The following is a 17719-nucleotide window of genomic DNA, read 5'->3' on the forward strand; positions in this document are numbered from 1 at the left end:
TAAAGAAAGTCTTAAAGTCGGGCGGGGCCGACTTTATGATACCCTACACCATCGAGCATATTTAATATAGCTTCACATAACAATTAAAAGTTTTTGTGGGATAATTAAATCATACAAGCTATAATTATAATTTAAGTTCAAAGGACTTAATTTGCCGAAGAATTTGTATATTTTCAAGTGGGGATTGTATTGCCTATTTGAGGCACACTTAACTTGAAATCGGATAATGATATATATTAGAGCTATATCCAAATCTGAACCCTGAATATCGTTGTTACGGAGTGCATATTACGGCTGTGGGTAACAAATACAATAAATCGGATGAACAATATATATGGGAGCTATAACTATATCTGAACCGATCTTAAAGAAATTTGTAGTACTAGTTTCTAGACTAAATTCGGTCGTAATTGCCAAATTTCATCCTATTTGGTCCAATATTAGAGGTTTGGTGCACAAAAAAGGCAAATCGGACGAATATATATGTATGGGAGCTATATTTAAATTTTGACCGATTATCTTCAATTTCAATAGGGTTCGTCCTTAGGCCAAACAAATGACTTGTGCATAAATTCATCTCAATCGAATGATAAATACGACCTGCATTTTGTTCACAAAAATACATGCACAGACGGACGGACGGACAGACGTCAGATATGTAGAAATCGACTCAAAATGTGATTCTATGCTGATCACCAAAAGGAACTATGGGTCTATCTTGTTTCCTTCTCCATGTTACAAACAAATGCACAATGACATAATATCCTTACCACTATGTGGTGTAGGGTATAAAAAGTATATATGACTAGTTAAAACAGTTATATTGAAATATGTAGCAAAATCCTGAAAGTTTTACTAAAAATCGTCTTCGAATAATACCGAAATCTTTTTTTTGAGTTTTTCTTTGTATGTACTTATATTTGCTATGAGGGAGGTATTTATTTCTTTGTGAATAGTGGACATTTTTTCTTGGCCAGAAAGTTTTCTATTACCTTCCTTGTTTACACCTGCCATGCCAAATGTAATGACTAACCAATTATACCAAAATTTTCCCTTAATTCCCATTTTGTGGCGACAAAGAGCAACATATTTTTCTCACTTTATTGAGTTTCTTTGTGAGCAGAGATATATATTTGCTTTACTATTTATTTATCTTAGACTCATGAATCTTTGTCGTTTTCTTCATCATCATCGTCAACAACATCATGATCGCCTTCGTCTTCATTTCGAAGGCTATTTATAGATGCTACACCATACGTTGTCGACGTACGTATGACGCTTTTAGAATGTATCGCCGCACAGAATGGTGCATAGTGCGCAACACATTTAATGTTCGTCGCAAGAACAAACATACATACATATATATACCGACGTCCACATGTTCGATTGACCGACCGACTTACAGAATCTACCAAATAAATAAACACACACACACACATAGTTGAGGTATGGCAGAGTTCTTCCCAGCTATATACAGGCAACACACAATGTATGGCGGCATCATGGACCCCATGCATGGAAAAGACGTAGTCAAAGAAATGCAAATCATTTCATGGCACACACACACACACGCAGGGAGGAGCGAATCAAAACTTAATTTCATTTTATTTCGTTTGGTTTGTCTATTTGGTGGAAATTCTTTTAAAAATAGAAAATTGCAAGAGCATCAGGCAATGTTGCAGCTATGGCAACCATGCTGTAATGCATTCCTGTTCGGAAACACCGAACAGTGTCTGATGAGAATTCCAAGTGCTAGCTAGTGTGCTATCAGTCTCTTGTTGCACACAATCCAAAAATATCCACATTTTTATGGGACGAACTAGGTGGCATGTTGGCGATGGCAGCGGTGCCATTTCATTGTCTAATTAGGAGAAGAACCATAAAACTGGTTATTTTTACAAGCATTTTATTTTCAGTTTATTGCACACACACCCATATAATGCCCAGGAGAGGAGAAAAGGAGGACACCATTGGATATCTTAAAAGGAGATTAAAGTATTTAGCTCGGTATCCAATAGAAAAGAGTTTAATTTTTTTTTTTTTTTTTTTTTTGGAATCGATCCAAATTTTGAAATTACATTTTTGGGCTCAACTCAGTTATGGTAAAATGCAAAGGGCTGAAGTAAGTTGTTGGATATATTTTAGGTCACAGAATGGAAACGTGAAGCAAATCAAAGCAGGAAAATAAGAAAGAATGGCAGGATCACTTCTATTTATATACAAAGTCCGATAAAATATAAAAAATGGATCTTGTCGATTTCAAGACGAATTTTTATAGATTTTTTTTTGTTCACAGCCTTTGTTCTGAATGGCAATAGCTATAATTTTGTTTCCGAATCGAAATCAAAAATCTAAACGGCTTGTAAAATATGAGCCTTTAATTGTTCCTTTGCACATGAAGGCCCCAAATTTTTAAGGTCCATAACAGGAAAAAGGTGATGATATAGGGGAAAACAGCGAGACACGTTACTTCTCTTCTATCATTCTGTCATGTCAAAATAATGTTAATAATCTTTGGATTTTTTTTTTTTTTTTTTTGGCTGATATATGAAGATAGAACTTGATAACCATCTTTTAATCAAAAATTTATCCACTGCAGAAACATTTGCAGTTTCATACTTTATTTTCACTTAATCGGCCTTACCTTTTTTCTTGTAAATTGAAATTTTCAGACAACCCCGAAGGGTGTCTTTAACTGTGGGGAACCTCTGTTAACTGGATTTTCTGAAAATAGAAAAGAAAATTTAATTATTTTTTATATTCTCTTCTTTTTAAAATTATTTTTTTATTATACTAACAAAAAACTGATTTTATTTTTATTTTACATAGTTTAACACTAAAAATAATTACGGCAAAAATTCAGAAACACACTGCGTTTTGAATATTTACATTGTTAAGTTACTTAATTTAAGGCGGCATGTTTTGCCCACTTTTTTGAATCCAGTGATTTAGGTTCTTAAGAATCCCTGCATTTATGGCACTAACGAGAAATATATTGATTATAACATATTCAGGCTTTATGCGAGTCAAGGCTCAAAGTCTTTTTGATCATTAATTTCAAAAACGTATTAAAAACTCTTTAATTGGAATCATAAAATGTCAAAATGCATAAATATTTGTCATAAAATTCTCCTACTACATAAACAAAAGTACACCAATATTTTGAGCTATGTATCGCGAAATTTAATATAGGGTCATGAAATTTTACAGGGGACATAGGATTGCTTCGAAAATCATTCGTTTACAAAATCAGTATAGGCTGCCCACTTTTTGTATCGGCTTTATATAGGGGTAATCCCCTTATATAAATACATACCCTTCGTTTGTAATTATTACGAGAACCCTGGTCAAAATTTTCAATCATTTTGGCTAAATATTGTATTTACTTTTTTGGGCGCCAATACAAAACATATTACTCTATTGCAGAACTGCACGAATGTAAAAGTTTTTACTACGATACACGAATTTCATCTATGAATTCAAAAAAAAAAATGAATAAACTAGTAGATTTTTTAATTATTTTTATATGAATATGTGAATATTTTAACTTTGTTAAAAATTTATTGATTTCCAAAATAGATTATATTAGAGATCGAGGTGGAAACTTCCTTTAAGAGAAGACGTCAATGAAAATACTGTTTCGACACAAATTGAATTTTGTCCTAGCAGTTGTCCTAACATCTTGTTTTGATGAAAATATTGAGATGTACCAAGTCTGAATGGAATCGGATGTTAATATAGCGTTTTATGAGCTTCATGGATGCTCAAAATGTTGACTCATTGTGGGAGAGGTACCAGAAGGAGTGGACCGATATATTCCAATTTCACACCAGACCTTGGATTAAAAGAAATATTGCGATGTGTGAAAATTGAAGAGAACCGAATGCTTATTTCGTATTTTATGATGGTTATGGTTATTCAAAATATTGACCCTTTGTGGGGGAGGTACCAGAAGGAATGATCCGATCTGTACCATCTTCATAACAGATATTGTGTTGATAGAAATATTGAGATGTATTATGTCTGATTGGAGTCGGATGTTAAATTAAAGTTTTATGAGCTTCATGGATACTCCAAATGTTGACCCCTTGTGGAAGAGGTACAAGAAGGATTGGGCTGATATATTCCAAATTCACACCAGACCTTGGATTAATAAAAATATTATAATATGTAATTTAAAGACAATCGGACACTCATATCACATTTAATAAGAGTTACAATTATTCAAAATATTGACCCCTTGGGGGGGATATACTTGATGGAGTGGAGCGATATTGCCCATTTTCGACCCTAACCTAGCACTGATGCAAATATTGGGATTCGCAAAGTTGGACAACATCGGATTATCCTTCCTCTTTCTGTGCAGAAAAGTATTTTACTTTAAAATGTTGACATTTTGTGTGGAAGGTACCAGAAATAGTGGACCGATATTGCCCATCTCCGAACTCGATCTATGTTTTAAAATAATATTACGATGTACCAAGTTTGGATTAAATCGGGTATTTCCTTCTAGAATTATCGTGCGCAGTAGCCACCTAGAAAACAGACAGACGGACGGACGGGCGGACATCGCTAGATCGACTCCATATCGATCGACTCCGATGGCCGCTTTCTGCTCGTATTAATCGACCGTGGTATCAGAATAAATGCTGAATATTATCGCGAAAATATTCTGGAGGGTGTATTAAAGCCTTGGGCACGCAAACATTTTAGCCACAGACCTTGGACATTCCAACAGGACTCAGCACCATCGCACTCAGAACGCGCCACCCAAGAATGGTTACAAAATTAGGTTCCTCGCTTCATTTCCAGCGCATGATGGCCACCAAAAGCTCCGGATACCAATCCGTTGGACTATTGTGTCTGGAGTATTTTAGAAAGCAAGGTTGGCACCGAAATATATACCAAATTGTCGATCACCGCAGAGCAACATTCGGGCAGCGTGCGACGGTTTCATTGGCCGTTTGACCAATGACCACCGTCCAATTCGAACAAATCTATACAATTGATGTTATTTCCGACATTATTTGATTTCATTCAATAAAATTAAAAAAAAAATGTAAAAGTTATGACGCTTGACTTAGTTGCAGTTTTTTTATCTTACCCTGTACGTGTAATAATTAGGGGTCAAACATGGAATAGAGAGAGAACCCTACTTTTTGGAAGTAGTCCATTAATTTGGCTATCTGAGTTTTCCCATTGTAAAGGGCATAAAACGTTGTATTGCCCCATCCCTTACAAATGAGTTTTTTATCCGAAACTAAATAGTTTTTCATGCTTGTATGCACTATACGGCCCCTGATATCGTCCTCTCTATCATCTATTCCACATATCCGCAATCGTTGGGTGTGGGCATTAGAAAAGAAATGTATTATCGATTATTTAGACAAATTATTGATACATATACATTTTTATGAGCATTTCATTATTTATTTTCTATGGTGTGTGTGTGTGTGAGAGTGTTTTTCATTGATTTATTTTTAGTTGTTAATAGACAACAGTTTCAATGGAATTTTTATCAATTAAATTTCAAGTTCATTGCAAAAATACAAATGTTCGAAAACATAACGACCCTGCTGCCATACAGTGTCTATGTACATCCATGTGAATGTGTGTGTGTGTGTACACATATATAGTATGGACACATTTGCATAAGCAGTAAAATAATATATGGGTCGGATGAAATTGTAACTAAATCACTAGGGACTGTGTTGGATTCCCTTTTCCCACCAGTGTGTGTGTGTTTTTTAACTTATGTGGCCCATTACAAATAATACTTCATAATGAACAGTTTATTATTAACATACCAATGATGTTAGTTACATTTGCATACTAATTAATTTTGGATTGCATTCTCTTGTTGTTTGTTTTGAATGAAGCCAGGCCATTCTGATGTTGTAGTCGCATTTAGCGTAGTTTCGATTTTTAAACAATGCGTTGTCATTTCTGGCATTATCTCAAATTTCATTCACATTCACGCGAATTTTAGTTTTCCCATTTGAGGGTCAAACATTTGTCAATTTCTGTGTGTCGAAAATTAACCGGAAATGTTTTGTAATTTATTTAATAGAAAACTTGAAAATCAGGAAAATATTTTTGTCAATGGAATTCTGTATCCGGGGCTTTTTGAAAATCATTTGGAAATCGAACAAAGAAATAACAAATTATTTATATTACTGTGAAAATAACAATAATCTAAATAATGTAATTATCACTGATTGGAATCAGTCGCCACGTAGCTGACATTTATTTAACTTTAATTCAATAAGCAATGCCTCCGCTAATTAGAATCACATAATCGCAATAAATTGTATTGTACATCGCTGGGAAAATTAAAAATACGCAGCATTTTATGGCCTGCAATATATTTTCTCTGAACAAATGAATGGAATAAAATCGTGCAAATTAAAGATTGTCTGGAACACTCCATGAGAAGACACACAGATTCTTTCACCAGACAATGGTCGTTACTTCCTCTACGTCTAGGATACATGTTATTGATAGAAATGTATGGGCGTGAATGGAAACATATACGAGTGAATCAAATCTTTTCGGCGATTTGATTCATTTTGTCAAAAACCACCTACGAATTTTGGCCAAACTATTTGCGTAAAATAGCCTTCCTTGACTAAATCTATATTTTTGATAAATCAAAAAGAGATCTCTGTATGCAGCTGAAATTCCATAACTATCCGAATTGTTCGAAATGTTTGAAGATAATTAATTTAACGTCACCATGATTGCGTATGACAATCAAATTACTTTGACGAAATGCAACACAGTGGTTGGAATCATGACAAATTACCACAAAATATTCATATTGAAATATTTTTAGTAAGATATATGAATCACACATGACATATTCCATTAAAAACAAGTAAGGAAAGGTCAAAAGTCGGGAGGGGGCGACTATTAATACACTACACCACATGCATGATATGACTTCGATAAAAATTATATTAAAACATATTTATTGGGCCAATAGATATACCGGACCAAGTTTCACCAAATGGAACAATTCGGTTGAATATAAAAAAATCTATTCAATTTGGGCTCATATTAAATATATGGTGAGCAATAATCGTAAAATCGAATGAAGATGTATATCGAATCTACATAAACATCTGAACCTATCTCAATGAAATTTGGCAGAGGTATCATCACAGTATCTGATGCCCGGTATCAAATATCATTGTTGTGGAGTGCATGTGAGGGCTGTATATATATGGTACCATTTTTTACCATTTGTTATCTGGGTTATTTTCCAAATCTGCGGCCAAAATGTTTGCATGCCCAAGGCTTTAATACACCCTCCAGAATATTTTCGAGATAATATTTGGCATTTATTCTGATGCCACGGTCGATTAATGCGAGCAGAGAGCGACCATCGGCAGTTATGGCGGCCCACACCATCACCATGGCCGGCGCTTGAGTTCTTGAGTTCATTTTCAGCTAACATCTTTGGCAAGTAAACACGTTCATTTTGTTTTTTACAAACTGCTGGACAACGAATGTTTTCTCATTGGAGAAAACAAAATTCGGCAGTTCACCACTTTCGTCCAAGCGAAGCAACTCTTCAGCTCTTTTGAGTCTATTTTCTTTCTGTAGCGGTGTAAATTCTTGCACTTTTTGGAATTTCAGTGGCTTTACCCCGAGCTCATTTTTCAATATTTACCGAATGGAATATTGCGATATGTTCAGGTCACGAACCATTTTTCGCCCACTGCAACGCGGGTTTCCATTCCATTTCCATCCATTTCTACTGATGTTGCTGTTTTCCTCCGTCCACTTCCTTGACGTTGGGCTACGCTACAAGTATCACGGTATCGAGCGATGGCACGAGACACAAAAGATTTATTCACATTTAAATTCTGGAGTGCTCTAACGATAGCCATTTGTGGTTTTCCAGCCAAATTAAAGAAATCACACTATCATGCTTGAATTCCATTACGAATTCCCTTTTTTCTGTAAAATTCTCACCAAAATGCTTTTGTGCGCTTGTAAACAATATAATGAGCTGTCATTAGAATAATTTTGACAGCTGTCGGACTAGTGGCTTGGAAATGACAGCAGTCTGAAGTTGGTTGCAGTTTTTTCATCTTACCCTGCATTCTTAAAAAATATGAAGCATTTTTTTTCTTCAAAAAATTTCTTAACGTTTAACTGTGAAACAAGGAAATTCTAAATGTTTTTTTAGTTTTGGGTTCATTGATAAAAACCCCAAAAGAATTTCAAGTTCTCAGGCTAAACATTTTGTGGACCCGACGTGGGTCTGAAGCTGATATTACTCTTCTTTTACCGGGACTCTGCCGAAGTATTACCTTGCTCAAGCTTAACCTCCGAATTTGTAAACGAATAAAATACCTGTTTCACTTGCAGTCACTTTAACACAAATTTTCAGTGACGAAACCTATCCCCCGAAACTCTTCGTTACAGAAGGCAGGTCAAATTACTAAATGTCGTTTTGGTATAATCCCCAAATGTTAAAAATACTATTTTGAAAATCATACAGAGATTATTTTTCCTTTATAGTATGTTAGTAATTATTTCCAGCCTGATGAATTGAAAACCCTCAGAAGCGCTCCAAGACCTAGTTCAATTGTCTCAGCTAGATCGTAGGAACAACCGTCCTAGAATTTTCAACATTCGCTAGATTTGTTTAGGGCAGTAGCAGAGAAGGTGTTTCCTCCTTATCTTCATTTAAACAGCTGCGACAGTAATCATTGTGCAGTATATTTAGACGCTTTGCATGATTATCAAAAGCTTAGTTATGGGATAGCACCGCAATTACTAAGCCGTCCATATAGTGTAATCAGGAACGTTGTATATATGAAGTTGTAAGGTTGCCATGTAGATAGTGATATTTAACCAGTTTCAGTCTGAACTCGGCTTGTGAAATATGATGTTTGAAGATATCCCCTTTAACTACTCCAATTGGAGTTGCGACTGATGCCTTTGGATGTTCCTTTGAAGCAGATCTCGTTACCATATGTCCTGGAAACCAAGTAAGAACTACTCTGGTCAGACACCCTAGCTTAACAATATCTCCTTTAAAAAACTGCAAGTGTGCAGCCCTGGTTTAAATTTAATGCTAGGAGCGCCGTTTGACTGTTTACAAAAATTCCTATTGAGTTTGGTCTGTGGTTTTGTAGAAAAGTTAACCTATTGAAACATCAGAAGCTTCCTGAAAACATATCGAAAATTTGGAAAATTCGATTTTTAAGTTTTAAATACTAATTAATTACTTTTCAATAAAACTTGAAACGTACATAGCAAGTCCCCTTTTCTACAATTAAGCTATATACCCATTGAATGAACAACAAGTAAGTTGTGATAAATATTTTTAGCAGCACAAAATAACTGACGACTTCTAGTTTAATTTCATTTACAGGATTATATCACACTAACGAGATACTTTGTGTCAAAATTACAAAAAAAAACAAAAAACTGATATAATTGCATTACAACAAACATGTTTTCAGCATTCATTTAATACCCTCAAAATACTGTAACACATCAGCAACTTTTCACTGGATTTCATTGGCATCGACATACACACACACATGACTCACAATTACATGTCCAAACACAAAATGCTTACAGAGGGGCGGTAAAAATGCTAACAACTACAACTCAGCATAATAGCCAATTATGATTACTGGAAAATTCACAATTTCATTTTGTCATTTTGTCCAGCGCAAATGTTACGAAGCCGGGGCAAACAATGCGAATTAAAAGGCCTCGGGTTAAACTCAGCTGCCATTCAAGCGTGTGCCCTCAAAATGCACATTCCAGCAGAGTAATTAATGGTAAACAGGATATTTCGAGCAGAAAGGATTAACCAAACAATTGTTGAATTGTTTTTGGCTTGTGGCCACAACAGTAACCAACAGACCAACCAAACGACCGACCGACCCACCCATCCATCACGCTAACAGTGCCAAAGGACTTTAAAGAGCCACTGGAGTAGAGAAAGTGAAGTGAAGGCGGGGTGGGGCGGAAAAATAATGATATTTGTTTCAAACACAATTACCTGCAATTACTTGTTTACGCCCACCTCGTCATTTTTTCCGAGGTTTTTTTTTCGTTTCTTTCTTTTGGGGTAACCGTGACTAAAGTTCTTATTATTTATTGTTTGAAGTTTATTTCGCCACGAAGAGAAATTTACAATAGACGATATACCTTTATGAATGTATGTGTGTGTCGAAGTAAAGTCATAAAAAACTGAAATTATTTTTTTTTTTTGCGTTGAATGCAAGTGATTTTTCAGTGGGATAATCAATCATTGTCATAAGGGATGTGCAAAGGATATAAGAGAGAGATTTAATTTCTGTCCATCAATCAACTGGGAGTGCATAAAAAACATATTCACACTGTGTATTAAATTACCATTACTAGTATTGTTGTTGTTGTTGACTGGAAAAGTTTTCGCATAAAAAGCGGTGGCACGAAGGTAAAACAATAATATTTTTTTCCTTGCGTACCCTTCAGGATGGAATGGAGGGTATATAAAAGTTGTCATTGGGTTGGAAACTTTGGGAATAATTTTATTAGACTTGGTGATTTCAAACAGAGTAAAACTCACAGCCGAGACATGTCTGTAAGCTATTTGTATGGATAACGTGGACATTGGTTACCTAGCAAAGAGAGAGAGAGAGAGAGAGAGAGAGAGAGAGATCAAAAGCAGTGCGATCTGCATGACCCATTCAAAGGCAATGTAAACAAACTACCTTTTACAAGATCTCAATGGCCACTCGATGCGAAAACTTTTCCGTAAAAGAGCAATAGTTTCATAGCCTGTGTTGCAAGTAGCGCAGTCCTGTCGAAATTAAATTTTACCCAGATTAATACCATTCAACTACGATCATAGGAATCATTACTGATTTGTCTATAGTACAATACATGCATGGCCCCACCCGACCATAAACCACACCTTACAGTCATACGTTGAAAGTTCGAACCGATATTATTTAAATTTGGCACATTCTAATATTTCAATAAGACTTATGTTAGGTGTAGAAAGGTCTTACTCCATCTAGTAGCTCCCCCACAAATGGTAACAAATTTTGAACAAAAATACCTCTCGCGATTAGTAAAATCATTATCCAATTTTCTTCAAATTTTGCACACCCAAATATTTTGATGTATGTAAGACCAATATTTTGGTCCACTCGATATTTTTCCTTCCAAGCAAAAGTTCAAAAATTTTCAAATAAAACAAGAAAAAAATAGCTAAGTTCGGGGGTCCGACATTTTTATACCCTCCAACATATGGAACGAATTTAGAAATTTAAAAAAATTAGCAGTTATAATTGGGTCTCCGATGAGAAATCATTCGTTTGACCAGCAGTTTGTTAACAAACAAAATGATCGTGTTTACTTGCCAAAGAGGTCAGCTGAAAATGTGCACCTTCGGTTGGCCACCAGAACTCAAGCGCCGGCAATGGTGATGGTGTGGCCGCCATAACAGCCGATGGTCTCTCTCCGCTAATATTAATCGACCGTGGCATTAGTATAAATGCCGAATATTATCGCGAAAATATTCTGGAGGGTGTATTAAAGCCTTGGGCACGCAAATATTTTGGCAGCAGATCTTGGACATTCCAACAGGACTCAGCACCGTTACGCTCAGCACGGTTACAAGAATGGTTACAAAATGATGTTCCTCGCTTCATTTCCAGCGCACAATGGCCACCAAGCAAGCAAGGTTGGCATTTTAAAATACCAAAGTGTCGATCTCTTCAAGCAAGCGCTTCGCCGGGAACGGGCCAAAATATAGCAGATCAACATTCGGGCAGCGTGTGACGGTTTCATTGGCCGTTTGAAAGCCATAATTCGTGACAAAGGTGACTAATGCGAAGAACTCTAAACTTATTCTAAAATTTGATGATATTTCCGACAGTTTTTGCTTTCATTCAATAAAATTAAAAAAATATATAAAAATTATGGCGTTTGACTTTGTTGCAGTTTTTCTATCACACCCTGTATACACATTTCACTTTCACGGGGTGAAGTGATTAGAAAGAACTTCTAGTATGGATTTTGAAACAACTCCACCTGAAAACTGTAGCCAAAATCATCAAAATACCGAATATCGGAAGGTACCGTTATATGGTGGATATTCGATATCATGAACCTATATAGACAATTCCCTTCTAGAGGGTAAAGTACTCAGAAAGAACTCCTTGTGTGGATTTTCAGACAATTTCATTGAAAATTTTGCCTACAATCATCAATATACCGAATATCGGGAGGTACAGTTATATGAGGGATATACGATATCGTGGATATAGCCCATCTTCGAAATTGACCTATTTTCCCGATTTTCTTCAAACATTTCACACTCCAAAGTTGTTGTCCACATTTGAGCTAGTGTGAAAATGGAATTTATCGTTCCACTCGTTTTGAGACTTCTCCCATAAAAGTTACAAATAATTGCATTGTGTTAGTAATTGTTGTTCTCTCGAATGCGAACATCGATTTTGTTTCTGCAAACTTCATATGCATAATGACGTCAGTACCATGGTTATTATTTATAAAAGATCTATGTAAATATGTATATTGGTTCATGGTTACACTGCAAATAATACGATTACTCCAAACACACATGTAATTTATAGTCAATAATCGACAGGGTCTATACTCTTCTCAGATGTAATTCGAAAGATTTTAATTGTAATTTGAGAATTATATTTGTAATTCGAATTGTAATTTGAAAATTCGAATTGTATTTCAAATGATTTAAGTTAAAATTCGAAAATTCTAATTCAAATTGTTCCATTTGTAATTAGAATTATTTCATTTGTAATACGATTTATTTCATTTGTAATTAGAATTTTTCCAATTGTAATTCGAATTATTTCATTTGTAATACGATTTATTTCATTTGTAATTAGAATTTTTCCAATTGTAATTCGAATTATTTCATTTGTAATTCAAATTATTCGATTTTTAATTTGAATTTCTCTAATTGTAGTTCGAATGATTCAATTTGTAATTCAAGTGGAATAAATTAATTAATTAATTAAATTACAAATGGATTAATTCGAATTAAATTTGGAATAATGGAATTACAACTAAAATAATTCGAATTACGAAATACACGCCATAAGTCTATGGTACGCATCAGAAGTTTGCCTAAAAAAAACAACAACTTTATGTAGAAACGATAAAACCCAAATACTTGCCATTACTAAACTTAACTAGGAAAATTTTTTTTTTGAAAATGACATGGTCCATGGCTGCATTGCATGGGACAATGTTGTAACTAGTCCATAGCTGCTGCAATGGATCACTAGTCCAGAACTATTTACAGGGTATAGCTATTTTAGGGAATACTGCATTCATTTCGAAACATGTATTTAAAACTGACAGGGCATATATTAGCCCATACTAAGCGGCCGAAGCTAGAATTTTGTGAGGTTCAACTTTGGGGCGTAGATGCGGGACAAATAAAAAACTTCGCCTAGCAATTTGTTTGAAAATCCTAAAATCGACTTCTCTTCGTAGTAAATAATTCTTTCGATGCGGCCTTACTGCATTCTCTTTTAACTTCCTTATTTATTATTTACGTACCGGCTTATATTTTTTTCATTCAATGTCGTTGGAGTTCACCATGAGAGAAAACAAAAAACTAAACTAAAACTACAAAACAACTGAAGTAAGGTTAAAATTTGTAATTACCGCAAATTAATTATGATGAAAGGAACACTATTTTAATTCAATTGCACACATTTCCCGCCAATTCATTTCATTTATTCATTTGTCTTTTCCCATACTTTTTTATTGTTCTTCGCATAGCGTTGATGCTGCTGCTGCCGCCATCTCTTTAACAGGTTCAGCATATTTAACAATATTTGCCACTGGACCTTAACAACTGACTAACAGACTGACGTTGTTCATAAATGTTGATGAGGTTTTATGAAGCCGGCGAATACCAGAATGAGATTCGGATAAGAAAAAATGTAGCAAAACATTAACAACTCTCTCCGGAAGCCAATTAAAATTCGTAATTCTTAAACAGTCATTAAAGCAAAAAAACTTTTACAAGGAAGGAAAGTTTAAATGAAATTTTAAGATAAATGGATAAATGTGTAAAATGTATACACATACACACAACAAATTATCGAGAATATATATGAGTTTCTCTATAGTAATAATACATATTCCGTCATATTATTAAAAGAAAATTGAGAAAATCAATGGAAATTAAACTTTGCAATTACAAAGAAAGTTAATAAAATTAGCATATAGTTTGTTCGGGCCGAAAATTAGTTACCAAAAAAATTGCTATTTAGATCTATAAAAATGCCCATAATAACTAATTTAAGTGCATTCAGTTGAAAAATGTGGCTAGAATCTTCAAAATTCCCATAATTGGTAGGCTATCATTTTGAGGGGCCATATTAAAAAAAGTGTTTCCAGAAATTTTGTTACTGATTAAGATTTCCAAATATCATTTTATAGCCACTTCGGCTGGCTAGAAAAGCAGACGCGAAAACACTTAAAATCGACCGGTACTACCATTGAGCCACAGATGTGCTCTTATATGGAGACAATTCCAAAAACTTAGTCCATAGATAAGTTTTTTTGAAAGGATAAATTATGTCCAATCGGTCCCCAAAAGTCAATTTGCTCCTAATTTCGTTGAAAATTGGGAGAGAAATTTTCAAATAGCCGACAATAATGTGATACCGCTGTATAGGAGATCGAACATTCTACGACGTATATTTCGAGGTTTTGCAAATGAAGCGGGCTTTTCTATATAGAAAAGAGCTTTAACATAGCCTCATATTAGTCTAAAGGCGTAAAATTACAAAAGATCAGGTCAAGTACATCCCTCTCAAAGGGTCAAATTTTGAATAACACTGTGCAACAAAATTCAATCTATATACATAAAAGAGTAAAGTAAATTACTGATTGACTGACTTAACGTTACATTAACGCCCAGACGAACCGGCTGAAGCTAAAATCTTGAAATTTTGGGTGAACGTCAGTCTTGATCCGAAGACGTCTGGGATTTTTGAAATTTGTACCAAAGGTGCGGTACGGAACGTGTTGGAAGATACTTAATATGGTACCCTTTATATTAGAGGAAGCAGTATAGCTAGAACTCCTAAATTAAGATTGAGGGTACGAAATGTACTAAAATGTACTAGATTTGGAACCATTTCGTTTTATGTGAACGTTAAGAGCAAAAAGCTTAAAAATTGGAATGGGAACCAAAATTAAGGAGTAGAGTCCACGCAAGGAGATAGTTTTGGAAATGTGTACTCATGCATGCGAAAAGTACTAAACGGAACTAAATTTGAACTTGGAGGAACGGGTAAAGCTGGAATTCTGAAATTTAAAATTGAAATTACTGTGTATTTATGTGCACGAAAAGTAGTAAGTGGTACTAAATTCTGTACAATTTCGATTTGGGTGAACCGATAGAGCTGGAATTCTGAAATTTAAAAAGAAGGTTATAATTGCATTTAGGACTGAGGAATGTACATAGTTTTGGAAATTCGTACTTATGTATATTAAATGGTACTGCATGTGGTACAATTTAAATTTCGGGAGAAACAATGGAGCTAGAATTCTGAAATTTGGAAATTAGATTAATTTTGCACTGTACGACTGAGGTATGTAGGTTGATTTGGAAATTAGTACTTATGTGAACTAATTGGTACTCAATTTGGTATAATTCAATTTTTGGGTAAACAGGTAGAGTTCAAATTCGGAAATTTAAAAAATATTTCTTTTGGACTGTATGATGTGGGTATTGTGAAATTTGGTACTTAAAAGGTATTAAATGGTACTGAATTTGGTACAATTTGGATTTGGGTGAACCGATAGATGTGGTTCCCTGAAAATTGGAAATAATATTACTGTCGGAGTACAGAATTGGGATACGTAGGTAGTTTTGGAAATTTGTACTTATATGTACTAAAGTTTATTAAATTTGGTACAATTTGGATATAGGTGAACCGATAGCACTGGAATTCTGAACTTTGGAATTAAGATTACTGTTGGAGTGTAGCATTTGGAGATAGTTTTCGAAATGTGTACTAATGTGTACTGTATGGAACTAAATTTGGTACAATTTGTATTTAGGCGAACCGATAGGGATGGAATCCAGAAATTTGAAATTGGGATTACTGTAATAGTGAATGTAGGAAGGGTATGAAGGAAGCTTTGAAAATTCGTACTTACGTGTACTAAATAATACTAAATTTAGTACAATTTGGATATGGGAGAGCCGATAGGGCAGGAATTCTGAAATTGGGAAATGCGATTTTATGGGATTATATGATTGAGGTACGAAGGTCGTTTTGCAAATTTGGGATATAGGATTGGGGTATGGGGAAGTTATGGAAATTTGTACTTGTGTGTACTAAGTTTTGAACAATTTGGATTTGTGTGAACAGATAGTGCTGGGATTCCGAAATTTTATGTTAAGGTCACTGCTGGTGTCTGTGGTATAGATTTGGAGATGATTTAGGAAATGTACACTGGAATTCGAAAAGTGCTACGTGGTACTACATTGGGTATTGGGCGAAGGGACGGAGCTGGAATCCCGAAATTTGATATTGAGGACTCTTTTTTTAGCTGGTATTTAGATCTGCTGGTGGTTTTGGAAATGTGTACAATAATTTTTCGAAAAGTACTAAGTAGTGCTAAATTTAGTATTTGGTGAAGGATTCGGGCAGAAATTCTTTCCGCAAAAAAGTTGAAAGTGAAAGTCTGAATAACTAGTACAATATATGAACATTGTACAAATTGTGCATATGGAGTACTAAAAAGACCTAACACCAACTGTTTGAACGAATCTAAAATTTTAAGATGTACGCAGACGAAGTAGCCGTGGTATTAATTTTTAATAATTAGTTTTTAACTTTCATATCGGCGTTTTGAAAGTTTACATCGGAAGGCAACCAAAATAGGCAGAAATGTTCCGCCTCTTCAAGACTTTTGGAAATTTCAAGATTAAGATTCCTTGGAATCCGTGCATTTCAGAAATTTAGTGTATTCGGCAATATTACAAATAAAAATACGAGGAATATTTTGGTCGAAAATGTTAACCCTCCAGTAAATGAAGGATTCTTTTTGGTTAAAAACTTCCTTTAAGCGGGATCGTAGCAAGTCTAACCCTTTATAGGGTATATTATGGGGGACATATGTAAGAAATTAACATTTTAAAGTTTTTTTGGACCCCAACACAATCATTTACATAAGCGTCGTTTTAAATCTAAGTACCCAGTGGGTGTTCAAAAGTCCCCTTAAATGGCGCTTAAAAAATTAATGGACTCCATTAACAAAGTCTTAATGTGAAAAACACACAAAAATTGACAATGGAAAAATGTTTTTGCAAATTAAACCAACAAATTCCTTTCTTTTCTTTTTTTCATGCAAATTCGAATTCTACGAAATACCTCTGAAAATGGTACTTAATTTTTCACCTACATTATTTTACCACTTAATTAGGTTATAATTTTTCTTTCATTGTTTGTGTTGCGCTGTGTGAGTGTGTGTGTGTGTGTGTGTGTGAAATGCGTAAAGTAAATTATTGTGAGCGGCTTTGTTTTCTTTCCGCAATGCTTTCGACAAAGAGCGACAAAAATTCTTAAAAAGTATTTCGGGCATTGCGTGGGCAGTGTAACATTTGTTCACACTTCCTTTGTTTTGGGGCTATTGCTTTAGTTTTTTTTTCGTTTCGTTTCTTTGCTTTATTTAT

At 34.6% G+C, this 17719-nt stretch overlaps 1 protein-coding gene across 4 annotated transcripts in view; it reads right to left on the reverse strand.

Moving 5' to 3' along the window:
• LOC101899409 (RING finger protein nhl-1) overlaps positions 1–17719 on the reverse strand; it is a 146900-nt gene that overhangs the window by 117890 nt on the left and 11291 nt on the right. For all 4 annotated transcript variants that reach the window (XM_020036011.2, XM_059125982.1, XM_011293325.3 and 1 more), the window contains exon 2: positions 2645–2724. The gene's annotated coding sequence lies outside the window, so the exon portion shown is untranslated. The remainder of the gene's footprint in view (positions 1–2644; positions 2725–17719) is intronic.

This window comes from Musca domestica, unplaced genomic scaffold, assembly GCF_030504385.1.
Source record: "Musca domestica strain aabys unplaced genomic scaffold, Musca_domestica.polishedcontigs.V.1.1 10, whole genome shotgun sequence".
Taxonomy (NCBI): Eukaryota; Metazoa; Arthropoda; class Insecta; order Diptera; family Muscidae; genus Musca; species Musca domestica.